Source organism: Hemiscyllium ocellatum, chromosome 3, assembly GCF_020745735.1.
Source record: "Hemiscyllium ocellatum isolate sHemOce1 chromosome 3, sHemOce1.pat.X.cur, whole genome shotgun sequence".
NCBI lineage: Eukaryota > Metazoa > Chordata > Chondrichthyes > Orectolobiformes > Hemiscylliidae > Hemiscyllium > Hemiscyllium ocellatum.
In genome coordinates this window covers 45,298,714-45,312,007 of record NC_083403.1, presented here as the reverse complement: position 1 = coordinate 45,312,007, position 13,294 = coordinate 45,298,714, and positions in this window count along the sequence as shown.

The window sequence follows — 13,294 nt, the reverse complement described above, 5'->3', positions numbered from 1 at the left end:
GTAACAATGAGTTAGACCGAAAATGCAGAGGAACTTTGACTTGTTGTAATCTATGCTGCACCTTTCTCCAATACTCCATCACTTCTATTGACAGAAAAGAATTGTTAACAGCCATGGGGACTTAGAATTATGTTCTGAGTGTATTCTCATGAGAAACTTCTTCATTTTCCCACTTGTCCTGGTGCATTTAATGGTCATCCGGAGCCAACTTTGAATTTAAATGTAATTTATTTTGGCTAAGTGAAGTATGTTATCACCAGAACCTCGTCCTATTATAGTTTTAAAGCCTGTTGATGCTCTGAGTGTGATGACGGTCAATGATGAATAAAACCCAATGATCATCTTCACACAAGAAAACATTCACGTTATCTCAAAGAAGCAGCTGCACTAACTATTGGAAATTAGAGTGAAATGAGCCACACATGTTCAGCAAGTTACTCTGGAGGAAAATGAGAAATTGTTAGAAGCTTCACTTTAGAACTCTACTTGTTATTTATGACTTAGATTAGATTACCTACAATGCGGAAACAGGCCCTTCAGCCCAACAAGTCCACACTGACCCTCTGAAGAGTAACCCATCCACCTACTCCCTACTAATGCACATACCACGATGGGCAATTTAGCATGGCCAATTTACCTGGCCTGCACATCCTAGGACTGTGGGAGGAAACTGGAGCACCCAGAGGAAACCCATGCAGACACAGGGAGAATGTGCAAACTCCACACAGTCGCCCGAGGCTGGAATTGAACCCGGTCCCTGGCACAGTGAGGCAGCAGTGCTAACAACAGAGCCACTGTGCCACCCCAAGCCACTGTGCTGCCACTTCTTTGAGATAAACATTAACTAAACAGAGCAGTGACTGGATATTCTGCACTCACATATCAGTGTAATTGTTCTGGCTTATGTTTTTGTGGAACATCATCTGATTGATTCATCGACTTCTATCCTCTGCATAATCTGTCTGGTTAAGACTGGCAATATGCAGTGCCAATGATTGCCTTTTTTCTCTCAGTGAGACCTTGTTAATTTTTCTGCTCTCTCTACTCGCATCTTGGTTCATGTGACCCAGCTCCAGCTCGCTCAACCTCATTCCAATTAAACTGATCACTCAACTTTTTTTAGATTAGATTACTTACAGTGTGGAAACAGGCCCTTCGGCCCAACAAGTCCACACCGACCCGCCGAAGCGCAACCCACCCATACCCCTACATACACCCCTTACCTAACACTACGGGCAATTTAGCATGGCCAATTCACCTGACCCGCACATCTTTGGACTGTGGGAGGAAACCGGAGCACCCGGAGGAAACCCACGCAGACACGGGGAGAACGTGCAAACTCCACACAGTCAGTCGCCTGAGTCGGGAATTGAACCCGGGTCTCAGGCGCTGTGAGGCAGCAGTGCTAACCACTGTGCCACCGTGCCGCCCACTATCCTTCCTGCCACCCTTGCCAGTAGGTGTAAACCGTTACCTCTTCTCAATTACTGTCCCCTCTTCCATCAAGGCTGTTATCAGTACTGCCTCCCCCCCCAATACCTACAGTCTCTGCAAACTTTCAAATCCATGTTAACCACAATCCATCCGCAACCTCTCTTTCTGCTCCAAAGTCCTGCATTGCTTCCCAAACCTATGTTCATCTTTGCTAACATTTCTCTTCAGCCAGAATTCCACTCCAGCATTACATTGAAATGGCCCTAATCAAAGTCACAAAAGATGTTCTCTGTGAGTGAGACCATGGACACTATCATTCCTCACTTATCTGACCTCTTTCAGCATTTGACATGATCAACTGAATCATTTTCCTCTAACTCGGTCTGTTTTCTGGCGAGAGGGTTTCCCTCACTTGGTTTCACATTTAACTATCCTAAGTAGCATCTGCAAAGGAAGGCCTGTCTTCCTGCTGTGTTATCTCTGGAGTCCTTCAATCCTTATCCATTCCTTCATTGTAATCACCCTGCATCTTAGCAAAGCTATGTTGCACTGAAGTCACACAGTTCTACTTATTAGCCACCTCCCTCAATACCTCCACTGCCTCTGTCTTGTCTAGCTGTTAGTCTGACATCCAGGACAAGGTGAGTTTTCATTTTCACCAGTTAAACCTTTTGTTTGCTCATGAGGTCAGCTCATGTGGTGGCACTATAATTTTTTTAATAGTTTACGGTTTATAAAATATTTTATCGCAATCTAGCTTGATTGATAAAGTAAAGTTTGGAATGTTTATTTTGGCGTATAGTCAAGTGGTTGCTGTAGTAGTGAGTAAATAGTGGCTTAAACAGTGGATTTTGACAGAATGAAAGCATCATAACTACTGCCAGGATACTGGACGTGGTCCTGTATAATGTTTTTTTCCCAAAGCTGCATATCAGCTGGATGCTGAGTGAGTGGGATCTCCTTTAGTTGCAGTGCATCGAAGAGTTGTATGTCCTCGAAGCAATGTACATACAGTCAGGGTGAAGCTTGTGATCCTCACAACATCAAATGATTGATCTGTATGGTCCCCTCTGGCGGAAGAAAGTATTAAAATTTGGAATCCTGACCTGACCCATCTTCAAACTGTCCACTTCCAATTTAATGATAGAGGTGAGCAGCTGACCAGTTCAAAGGAAGCTGAACAGCACTTTATAGATTGTAAGGAGGCTGTTTACCTCATGTGTATTTCAATACAATCTTGCATTTCCTGAATGCCTGGAAACTCTAGTTGGATAAGGTTCTGTTCAAGCAGGAGGTAAGTACTGTTCCATTGGGATTCAATGTGCTTGCCTACCCATCTAAAACAATCAGACACTACCCACTCAGCCGTGTTAATATCTTTCCAAATCCACCTCATGAAGGTTCTGAGCTCTATCTGTGAGACCTTCACCTCCCTCACTGACTTCTCCATTCTTCTGTCCTCAACAGACACCATCTCTGATTTCATTCCATAGAGGGCTGCAAAACCCATCACCTAGCCATCCAACCAAATTTGCAGCAAGCCTCTGAATTCCCCCAGTGCTTACAGCCTTCCCAGACTCAGATCTCCAACCATTACACCACCCCTCACCCCAACCTCAGATCCGAGTTCTGATCATGAGAAAAACGATTCCAATCTTGGAATCGGCTAGCCTCCAAACCAATCACGTATTCCATTTTCTCCTTCCCCAATCACCCTCCTTCCCTATGCTTAACCAATACGGCCTCCAAATTACAGCCCTTTTCCCCTCTACCTCCAACCTCTTCAAGCACCATCCCCTGCTCCTTGTGACCTCTATCTTTTCTCCCCAGTGTGTTGTAATCCAAAGGGAATTCCAACTGCTTCTCCCATGTCTGGGAGTAAGGAATTGATGCAAAATCCTTGAAATCCGAACCAAGTCAATCAATGTGTTCCACCCCACTACCTATGGATTTCAACAGCATTAAACACCTTTGGAAATCATCACCCAAACTTGTAGCAAAACCCAGTGGAAGTTGATCAATGACAAATCTGATGCCTTTGAATAGCACATGTATGGTTGTATAAGGTTAAAAGAGGACATTAGCTGAAGGGATGACTTCCAAACTACATTATGATCTGCCTATTGTGCATCTGTCTGGGAGATGTACCCTACGCTGACACCAAAATGCTGTCTGCTGTGTCTAGCCTGAATGTGTCAATGCACCATGGATGGCATTTTGGAGGCAAATTGACTCTCAATACCATGGTAAACTGGACAGGTTAAAGCCAAATCTTTTCAACACCTGAATTGAATATCCCTTACACCTCTTGAGTATACTGCTATCATGAATATTCTCATATTCAAGCATCACTGAATCCCTTCCACAGCAAATATATCCTTTCCAAAGCAGAAACAAATAACTCCAAGGTGTTCTGAAGCCCATTTGCTCCTTTGATCATTTAGAGTCATAGACTTGTACAACACGGACACAACACTTCAGTCTAACACGTTTATGCTGACCAGATATCCTAAATTAATCTAGTCCCATTTACCAGCATTTGGCCTATATTCCATTAAACCCTTCCTATTCAGGTACCCATATAGACACCTCTTAAATGTTGTAACTGTATCAGCCTCCACCACCTCCTCTGGTGCGCACACACACACCTCTGTGCCTTTATGTCCGTTTAAATCTTTCCCCTCTCAGCTTAGAGTGCCCACGATTTTGGATTCCCCTATACTGGGGAAAAGACCTTGGCTATTTACCCAATCCATGCCCATCTTGATTTTATAAATCTTGAGAAGTAATTTCTCAGCCTCTGATGCTCCGGCGAAAAGCGCCCAATCTCTTCAGTCTCTCCCTATAGCTCAAACTCTCCAACTCTGGCAACATCCTTGTAAATCTTTTCTGAAGCCCTCCAAGTTTTGCAACGTCTTTCCTATAACAGAGAGACCAGAATTGAATGCAGTATTCTATTGTCCTATGCAGCTGCAACATGACCTCCCAACTCCTATACACAATGCACTGACCAACAAAAGCAAGCTTACCAAATGCCTTGTTCACCATCCTGTCTACTGTAACTCCACTTTCAATGAACCTTGAACCTGCATCCCAAGGTCTTTTTGATCAGCAGCACTCTCCAGGACATTACCATTAAGTGTCTAAGTACTGCCCTGATTTGCCTTTCCAAAATCAGCACCTCACATTTATATAATTAAACTCCTTCTGCCACATCCCAGCCCATTTGCCCATCTGCCCATCTGATCACGATCCCATTGTACTCTGAAATAACCTTTTTCGCTGTTCACTACACTTTCAATTTTGGTGTTATCTGTAAACTTACTAACTACTATACCTCCTATATTCATATCCAAATCATTTATGTAAATAACAAAAGCAGTGGATCCAGCACCAATCCTGTGGCACTCCACTGGTCACAGGCCTCCAGTCTGAAAAGCAACCATCCACCACCACCGTCTGTCTTCTACCTTTGAGCCAGTTCTGTATCAAAATGGCTAGGTCTTCCTATATTCCATGTGATCTAATCTTGTTAACCAGCCGACCCTGCGGAAGCTTGTCAAAGTCCACATAGACAATGTCCACTACTCTGCCTTCAAAAACTCAAGTCAGTGAGACACAATTTTCCATGCACAAAGCCATGTCGACTATCCCTCATCAGTCCTTGCCTTCCCAAATGCATTAAATCCTATGTCTCAGGATTTCCTCCAATAACCATTGACGTCAGGCTCACTGGTTTATAGATCCCTGGTTTTTCTTTACCACCTTTCTTAAATAATGACACCACGTTAGCCAACCTCCAGTCTTCCAGCACCTCACCTGTGACTATTGATGATACAAATACCTCAGCAAAAGGCCCAGCAATCACTTCCCTAGCTTCCCCAAAGTTCTGGGGTACACCTAATCTGGGTTGGGGGATATTTCCTTTATGTGTTAAGAAGTCAAGCACCTCCTCCTCTATAATATTTCCAAGACATCACTATTTATTTCCCCAAGTTCTCTAGCTTCTATATCCTTTTCCATAGTAAACACTGATGCAAAATACTTATTTAGTGTCTCAACCATCTCCTGCAGTTCCACACATAGGCAGCCTTGCTGATCTGTAAGTGAGCTGAAAATGTGTTGCTGGAAAAGCTGATCTGTAAGTGACCCTATTGTCTCCCTAGTTACTCTTTTGTCATTAATGTATTTGTAGAATGTCTTGACTCTGGAAGAATGTATTTCAGAGCTTTTCACATTAAAATAATTCAAATAATGATGGTGACCCAATACATATTTTATGGCATGTCTTCCCTTATTTCAAATCACCAATGTCTGAACTTGCAGCATTATATTCTCTTGACTCCAACTCATTAATTATTATCATTAAATCCACAGGCAAAGGAGTCACTTGTTGTTTAGCTAAAAGCCCTTTCCTTGCAGAGGCTGAATGACATCTCATTGACTATTCCTCCAGCTTTTGTGGAAACTGATGCCACCACAGAACATCATGTCATCATTTCTTGGTCGATCACAAACCTCAGCAATCCTGGAGATATCCCTGTACTCCCAGTTTCCAACCTCTCAGTTCCCTGCTCTCTCAAATCCAACAAGTAAAGTTTCATAAACAGGGTTGTTTCATACTGCTGCGATTCTAACCTGTTCATACCCCATGGAACTTATTTCTTTCAGTATCAGCTCTAGTTCTTCTCATTTTATCTTTTTTTCCTGACTCACATTGTTCGCCTAAGGTTTCTTTGTTAATCCTGGCCTGTTCGTTGAAATGAGCTGTTTTTTTCTGGAATGCTGTACAGCCAAGGACCCATGCAGCTTAGATTAAATATTGTCAAGGACTCGTGACACCCGCTGCTACTACAAGAATTTCTGATTTTCTAAGCCTACTTGCATCCTTTTTGCTTTGGATATTAGTCCCTTGACTGTTGCAACCCCATCAGAATGGCCTGCGCCCTTTGTTTCTTTCTTAAATCTCAGCGGCACTCATTCGTCCACCCTCTCCTGTGGGTGAATGTTTCTTACGGTACAGACCTTGTCATATAACTGCAGCTTCAAATAAGAACTGGTGCTTTGGGAGCCCAGATTAGTCCCAGGTTGTTCATGCGATATGTGGGACACTCCTTGTTGGATCCTCTGCCTCACCATTTTTCTCAGTTCAGATATATTGATCATTGTGTTAGTGCTCCTTTCTCCTCTCACCCTGAACTAGACGAAATCATTAATTATGCTTCAGATTCACCCCCTTCCTTACATTCTTGTCTCTGACTCTCCTCTTCTCTTCCTCAACTTTCCAAGCTTCATTTCTGGGAATACTTCATTAATATGTACTACTAGCCTCTAATTCTCAAAGTCACAATTACAAAGTTACAAAGAATTCTATTTCATTCTCCCAGTTTCTCTGTTGTGCCTGTTCTGACAATTCCAACGTCCACATGTACAGCTTTGAAAATGTCCTCTAGCTGCCTCAGTTGAGGATTTTCCTCCTTTGTGGTTGATGAACATCTCTGGCCCTTTTTACACACCAATTCTCATCCTTTCTGTTTCTTGTGTTAGGGTGCTCCTTGTACTTTCTTACCTTATCAAAAACAATGGATAATCCCCTACTATTTTTGCCACCTGTAGCCCAATGCCACAACCAAACACATCCTCTCCTCCTCTTATTTCAACATTCTGAAAAGACTGTTCCATAATTAATTTCCAATTCTTAATAGTTGCTCCCTTCCTGCTCGCACTTTCCCACGCCATAACAGGAGATCCAACATCTACAGTTTAACTCCTCCCTTCCTTCTATAGATATTTTAAATTATCTTGTTCAGAGATGTCATTACATGCCACTACAGCAGGTGGGACATGAACTTGGGCCTCCTGGCTCAGAGATAGAAACACTACCATTGTGCCACAGGAACCCTTCCTCCTTTCCCTCTATCCAGGACGTAAACCTTTCCTCCAGGTGAGATAGTAATTCACTTGTACTTGTTCAAATTCATTAGCTGTATTTACTGCTTACAAAGCAGGTTAGGCAGCATCCAAGGAATAGGAAATTCGACGTTTCGGGCATAAGCCCTTCATCAGGATTCCTGATGAAGGGCTTATGCCCGAAACGTCGAATTTCCTATTCCTTGGATGCTGCCTAACCTGCTGTGCTTTAACCAGCAACACATTTTCAGCTGTGATCTCCAGCATCTGCAGACCTCATTTTTTACTGCTTACAAAGCTGACTTCTTTCCACTGCTCTTCATCTGTTTTGTCCTGTCTGCCACAGATCATTTCCCTTTGTTCTTGGCCCTGTTTCCTTCCACTGTCTGTGTATTTGCTTTAAAGCCACTCACCATTAACAGCTTTCCATTCTGATGGAAGGTTCTCTGCTGGAAATGCTGAGATGAATTTTACCAGGTCATTCATGATCCTGATACCAGGTTCAGTCTTGAAACCTGTAAGTGGCTGTGTAGGAAGTCATCTCCCAGAACCGCATAATTAGATAAGGCCCAGTTCCAACTTCAGCAACGCTGCTGAGCCAGTCCTGTGGGTGGGGCAGCTAGTCCATGAAATGTAAAGGTTATGACGGGGGAGGCAGTGTGCAATGGGGCACCTTAAGTGTCAATGGCTAGTATTGCAGCAGCAGTTACATTAGCAGACACATCAATCTCCATGAGGGAGCTACAATTGCATGTCTTTTGCGTGGGAAGATTAGGGCTCTGTGGTTTAATAACTGAATAAGAAAAGTCTTTTATGGTTTGTTGTTAGCTGTAAAGCTGCTTCCATTTGGTTTCCAGCTGCCTGTGATCCACATCCACATATGGGGGCTAATTGCCTCATTAATTGCCCATATTAGCTACCATGAGGTGAGATCCTGTCTGTGGGAAATGACCAAGGAGGTGAGAACATGTCATGGAGTTGGGCTGACAAGAGTCAATCACATTTTACTTGTCCCCAAATCTCAAAAGCCACTTCTGAGCTGCCAAGAAAGTTCAGTCCATTAACTCTGTTTCTTGATTCACAAATGTTGCTTGACTACGTAGTAAATGCAGCATTTTGTGTTTATATTTCTGATTTCCAGCATCTGCAAAATTTTGATTTTGTTTGATATAAAAGCATAAGATATGTTACGTAACTAGCCCCAGTTATATACAGTTACATCCATTTTACATCCTACCAGAACTGACTCCCTCTTTCATTAATCTGTCACTGTCTATGTCTACCAGTTACCTGATAAAGGAACAATGCTCCAAAAGCTAGTACTTCCAAATAAACCTGTGGGACGATAATCTGGTGTTGTGTGATTTTTAACGATGTCTACATCAGCTGCTTAATGTGCAATGATTCCCGGACTGGCCAGTTCACAGTTTAGATCAAATTGTCACTTTAATTCCTCTTGACAGGAGCAAACTGTGCTCTCTTCTACATTATAACATACCACGAAACGTCTTCAGCATTTTTATTATTGTTGGTTGATGGGCTGAATGATTTGCTTACTGGAATGACACAAGTAAATTCAGCACCAATTCGCATTTTTCTCCGACTCATTATGTAATACTAGTTTTCAGGCAAGCTTAAAATCAGACCAGTATTTTAAAACTAAAGAACACAAACTGTTATAGTAGCAATGCTAAATTCAATACAACAGAATGCAATAGTGATTTAGGTGAATACAGTTGTCCTTTTGTTACAATTGAATGCTTCTTCAAGGAGATGGGTTCTTTGGGTTGTTCACTAGTCTACACTGCCAATGGAGAATTGCTGCCAGCACGTATTTGCAATAGAAATCTCATTATGGTTTGCTCGATCAATGTAATTGAACATGTTTCATTTCAGATCTGACAAATAGTTCAATGCTACAATTGTTTTCCAGGCCTGGGGAGGATCAGCTGCACGAAAGTTATAATAATGACTTTTGTCATTATCAATTTCTAAAACCACATGATTTAAAATTGTTCCAGATTAAATGTATGAAACGTTTGCTTAACCCTAGTTTTGTTTGGAGTTTCCTACATATTTTCACCCATATACAGAAGCAGCAATGGCATCGCTAAAAAGACAATAGAAATGCGGTGTAACTAATTGAGGTGTAAATTTGATACACTCAAATGTACTCTGTGTTCTGGGATCATTTATAAATCCCTTTGCCAGAATGTACTTTTGCAGTAGTAATGGTCCTACCCCATGTAACAGAACCTGGTTTAATAGAATAATGGTTACATAGAGCCTAGTCTCTGATTACAACTAGATTTTGTGACACAAAGGGTTGAATTTTGCTGTAACCAAAGAAATCCCACTGCCAAAATGAAAAATGAGGGCTGACCTTGTTGTCTAATGGCTCACAGTCAGTATAATCTTTAAGAGACATACTTATGATATCATCACTGCATGTGATGATCCAGGATCATCATGTGATCACTGCAGCCAGGAAATGGCTGATGGAATTCAACGTGAGCAAATGCGAGGTCTTGCACTTTGGAAAAAAGAATACCAGCATGGACTACTTTCTAAATGGTGAGAAAATTCATAAAGCCAAAGTACAAAGGGATCTGGGAGTGCTAGTCGAGGATTCTCTAGAGGTAAACATGCAAGTTGAGTCCGTGATTAAGAAAGCGAATGGAATGTTGTCATTTATGTCAAGACGGTTGGACTATAAAAGCACCGCTGTGCTACTGAGACTTTATAAAGCTCTGGTTAGGACCCATTTGGAGTACTGTGTCCAGTTTTGGTCCCCACACCTCAGGAAGGACATACTGACACTGGAGCGTGTCCAGCAGAGATTCACATGGATGATCCCTGGAATGGTAGGTCTAACATACGAGGAACAGCTGAGGATCCTGGGATTGTATTCATTGGAGTTTAGAAAATTAAGGGGAGATCTAATAGAAACTTACAAGTTAATACATGGCTTGGAAAGGGTGGACGCTAGGGAATTGTTTCTGTTAGGCAAGGAGACTAGGACCTGTGGACACAACCTTAGAATTAGAGGGGGTAAATTCAGAACAGAAATGCAGAGACATTTCTTCAGCCAGAGAGTGGTGGGCCTGTGGAATTCATTGCTGCAGAGTGCAGTGGAGGCCGGGACACTAAATGTCTTCAAGGCAGAGAATGATATATTCTTGATGTCAAAAGGAATTAAGGGCTACGGGGAGAATGTTGGTAAGTGGAGTTGAAATGCCCATCAGCCATGATTGAACAGTGGAGTGGACTCGATGGGCCGAATGGCCTTACTTCCACTCCTATGTCTTATGGTCTTATGGACCTAAGGATATAAGGCTTCATGCCCCATCTTACCTCAGATCTCTTGAAGCTTGACATTCTACTTGAAACATAATAACAGCTTTTGAAATGTGGATATGGCAGAGAATGCTCAGAATCATTATTTGGACAGAAAGATAAATAACGGAATAAGATCAAGTGTTGAAATTAGGAATGAACGGAGTTGCTAAGTACGATTCTACAAAGAAAGATACCAATATGGTCAATGAAAAGAAAGATCTGACAGCCTTATCCTGGCAACAACTGAAGCAGAAACCGAAAGTAAAAACTGAAGAGGGAGAAGAAAAGTTAGATGAGTTGATAATATTGAGACATGGACTGAAGGACTCTCAATGCCATCTGAAAAAATTCTATTTTGCTGCAATGTGTATAATACTTATAGAATCATAGAGATGTACAGCATGGAAACAGGCTATACGGTCCAACCCGCCCATGCTGACCAGATATCCCAACCCAATCTAGTCCCACCTGCTAGCACCCGGTCCATATCTCTTCAAACGTTCCTTTCTATATTCCCATCCAGATGCCTTTTAAATGTTGCAATTGTACCAGCCTCCACCACTTCCTCTGACATCTCATTCCATACATGCACCACCTTCTGCGTGAAAAAGTTTCCCCTTAGGTCTCTATTATATCTTTCCCCTCTCAACCTAAACTTATGCCCTCTAGTTCTGGACTCCCCCACCCCAGGAGAAAGACTTTGTCCACTTACCCTATCCAGGGTCTTCATGATTTTATAAACCTCTATCAGGTCACTTCTCAGCCTCTGACGCTCCAGGGAAAGCAGTGCCAGCCTATTCAACCTCTCTCAATAGCTCAAATCCTCCAAACCTGCCAACATCCTTGCAAGTCTTTTCTGAACCCTTTCACGTGTCACATGTTTCCGATAGGAAGGAGACCAGAATTGCACACAATATTCCAAAAGTGGCCTAACCAATGTCCTGTACAGCCACAACATGACCTCCCAACTCTGTACTCAATACTCTGACCAATAAAGGAAAGCATACCAAATGCCTTCTTCACTATCCTATCTACTTGCGACTGCACTTTCAAGGAGCTATGAACCTGCACTCCATGCTGCAGAAATGCTGTTTTTTTCTGCATAATTTGTCCACGAAGTATGGCATCAGTACCGGCAGCTTTGCCCCTAACAATCAAGTCAATAGCTGTAGTAAGCTGCCAATCTTGGTGTGCCACAATTGGTAAGCTTGCAAAAATCTGACAGCAAGCCAGGGGGTTCGAAAGAGAGACATCCAAATGAAAATGATTGCACTTTTCAAGATACACTCGTCAAACCTGTCTCACTAAAATGTCCCTGGAGTACTGAACGATTTCTTGATTTAAAAGCAAAAGAACAAAACATTCAGTGATTTTGATGTGAAGCACTTGTCACAATTAACTCGAGTTATAAATAATGGTACTTGCAATTCTCTTCTTGGATCTGGAGAAGCAAATTACTTTCTGGTAGTGCCATTGAGCCATTGGTAAAAATATTTTAATTTGTGATTGATTTAATGCTGGATTCTCTTTTGAGATTTATTATAAATTGGTTTGCATCTAGAGAAAGGAGACAGCTATTTCCATAAACTCTCTGGGGTGTTCTTTTTGACAATAATATATTGTATCAATATATTTAGGCTGCATACCCTAAATGAATAGTTAATAAATACAGCCTGCAACCACTGGAAATTCATATGCTTTTGTCCTTTAATATTCTTACTAATTTGTGTTACTTTGTCATTGTCATGCATCAACAAAGGCTCCACAAGAAAATATGATCACTTTTCATTAGCGTAGTCAAATTCATAACACAATGAAAATTGTAGCACTGACGTTATGACACTTTATGTTAAATGTGGGATTGAAAACAACAAGTTTTTGCTTTTATGGAATGGATAAAAGTTCAGTCACATTGTTCAAATTCAGAAAATATTTGATCTATATTGACTGTTAATGGGGTCTGCAACTAGTCTAAATGAGGGACATGCAATTCACCTTCTGCAGTGACTGACAGTTGTGGTGGATTAAACACAAAGTCCCAATGATATCTTTGCTTCTTTTTTATAACTGTTTTAGTAACCAGGATTCAGATTGCATTTTATAGGTTGGATGAATGAGAGATGACCAATAACATTATAACATCATCACATTACCACACGCTACACTTTTGTCATTCTTTCTGACTTCAATTTCTCTGCTTCTGAAGGAGCTGAACTCTGCTGTATGAGAATTTCATGAATATCAGCAATCCTTCAGCCTTTTGGTATTCCTAAGCAATAAGCATCAGCAGACTTTACTATTAGAACTGAACTTTATTCTGTCTTTTTCTGATCTCAGCACAAACCAGTATTTTCATTTGGGTTCACTCAGTGAATAATGCACGATTGCTAAGCCATTTTATACCAAATCGTCCCAGTTGTGTTTTGGCCAATTGTGGTGATTTCACCCTTCTGATTTGCACAGGTGAATATCATGCAGGCAGTACGCCCATTCATTGAGCTATGGTGATGCCAAGGCAGATTTTCCACTATTCTATTTGAGTGTAAATGATGGCTGGAGTGGACTACTAAAATTGAGATGAGTCAGGGGGATGACTTGTTCAGAATGGAAA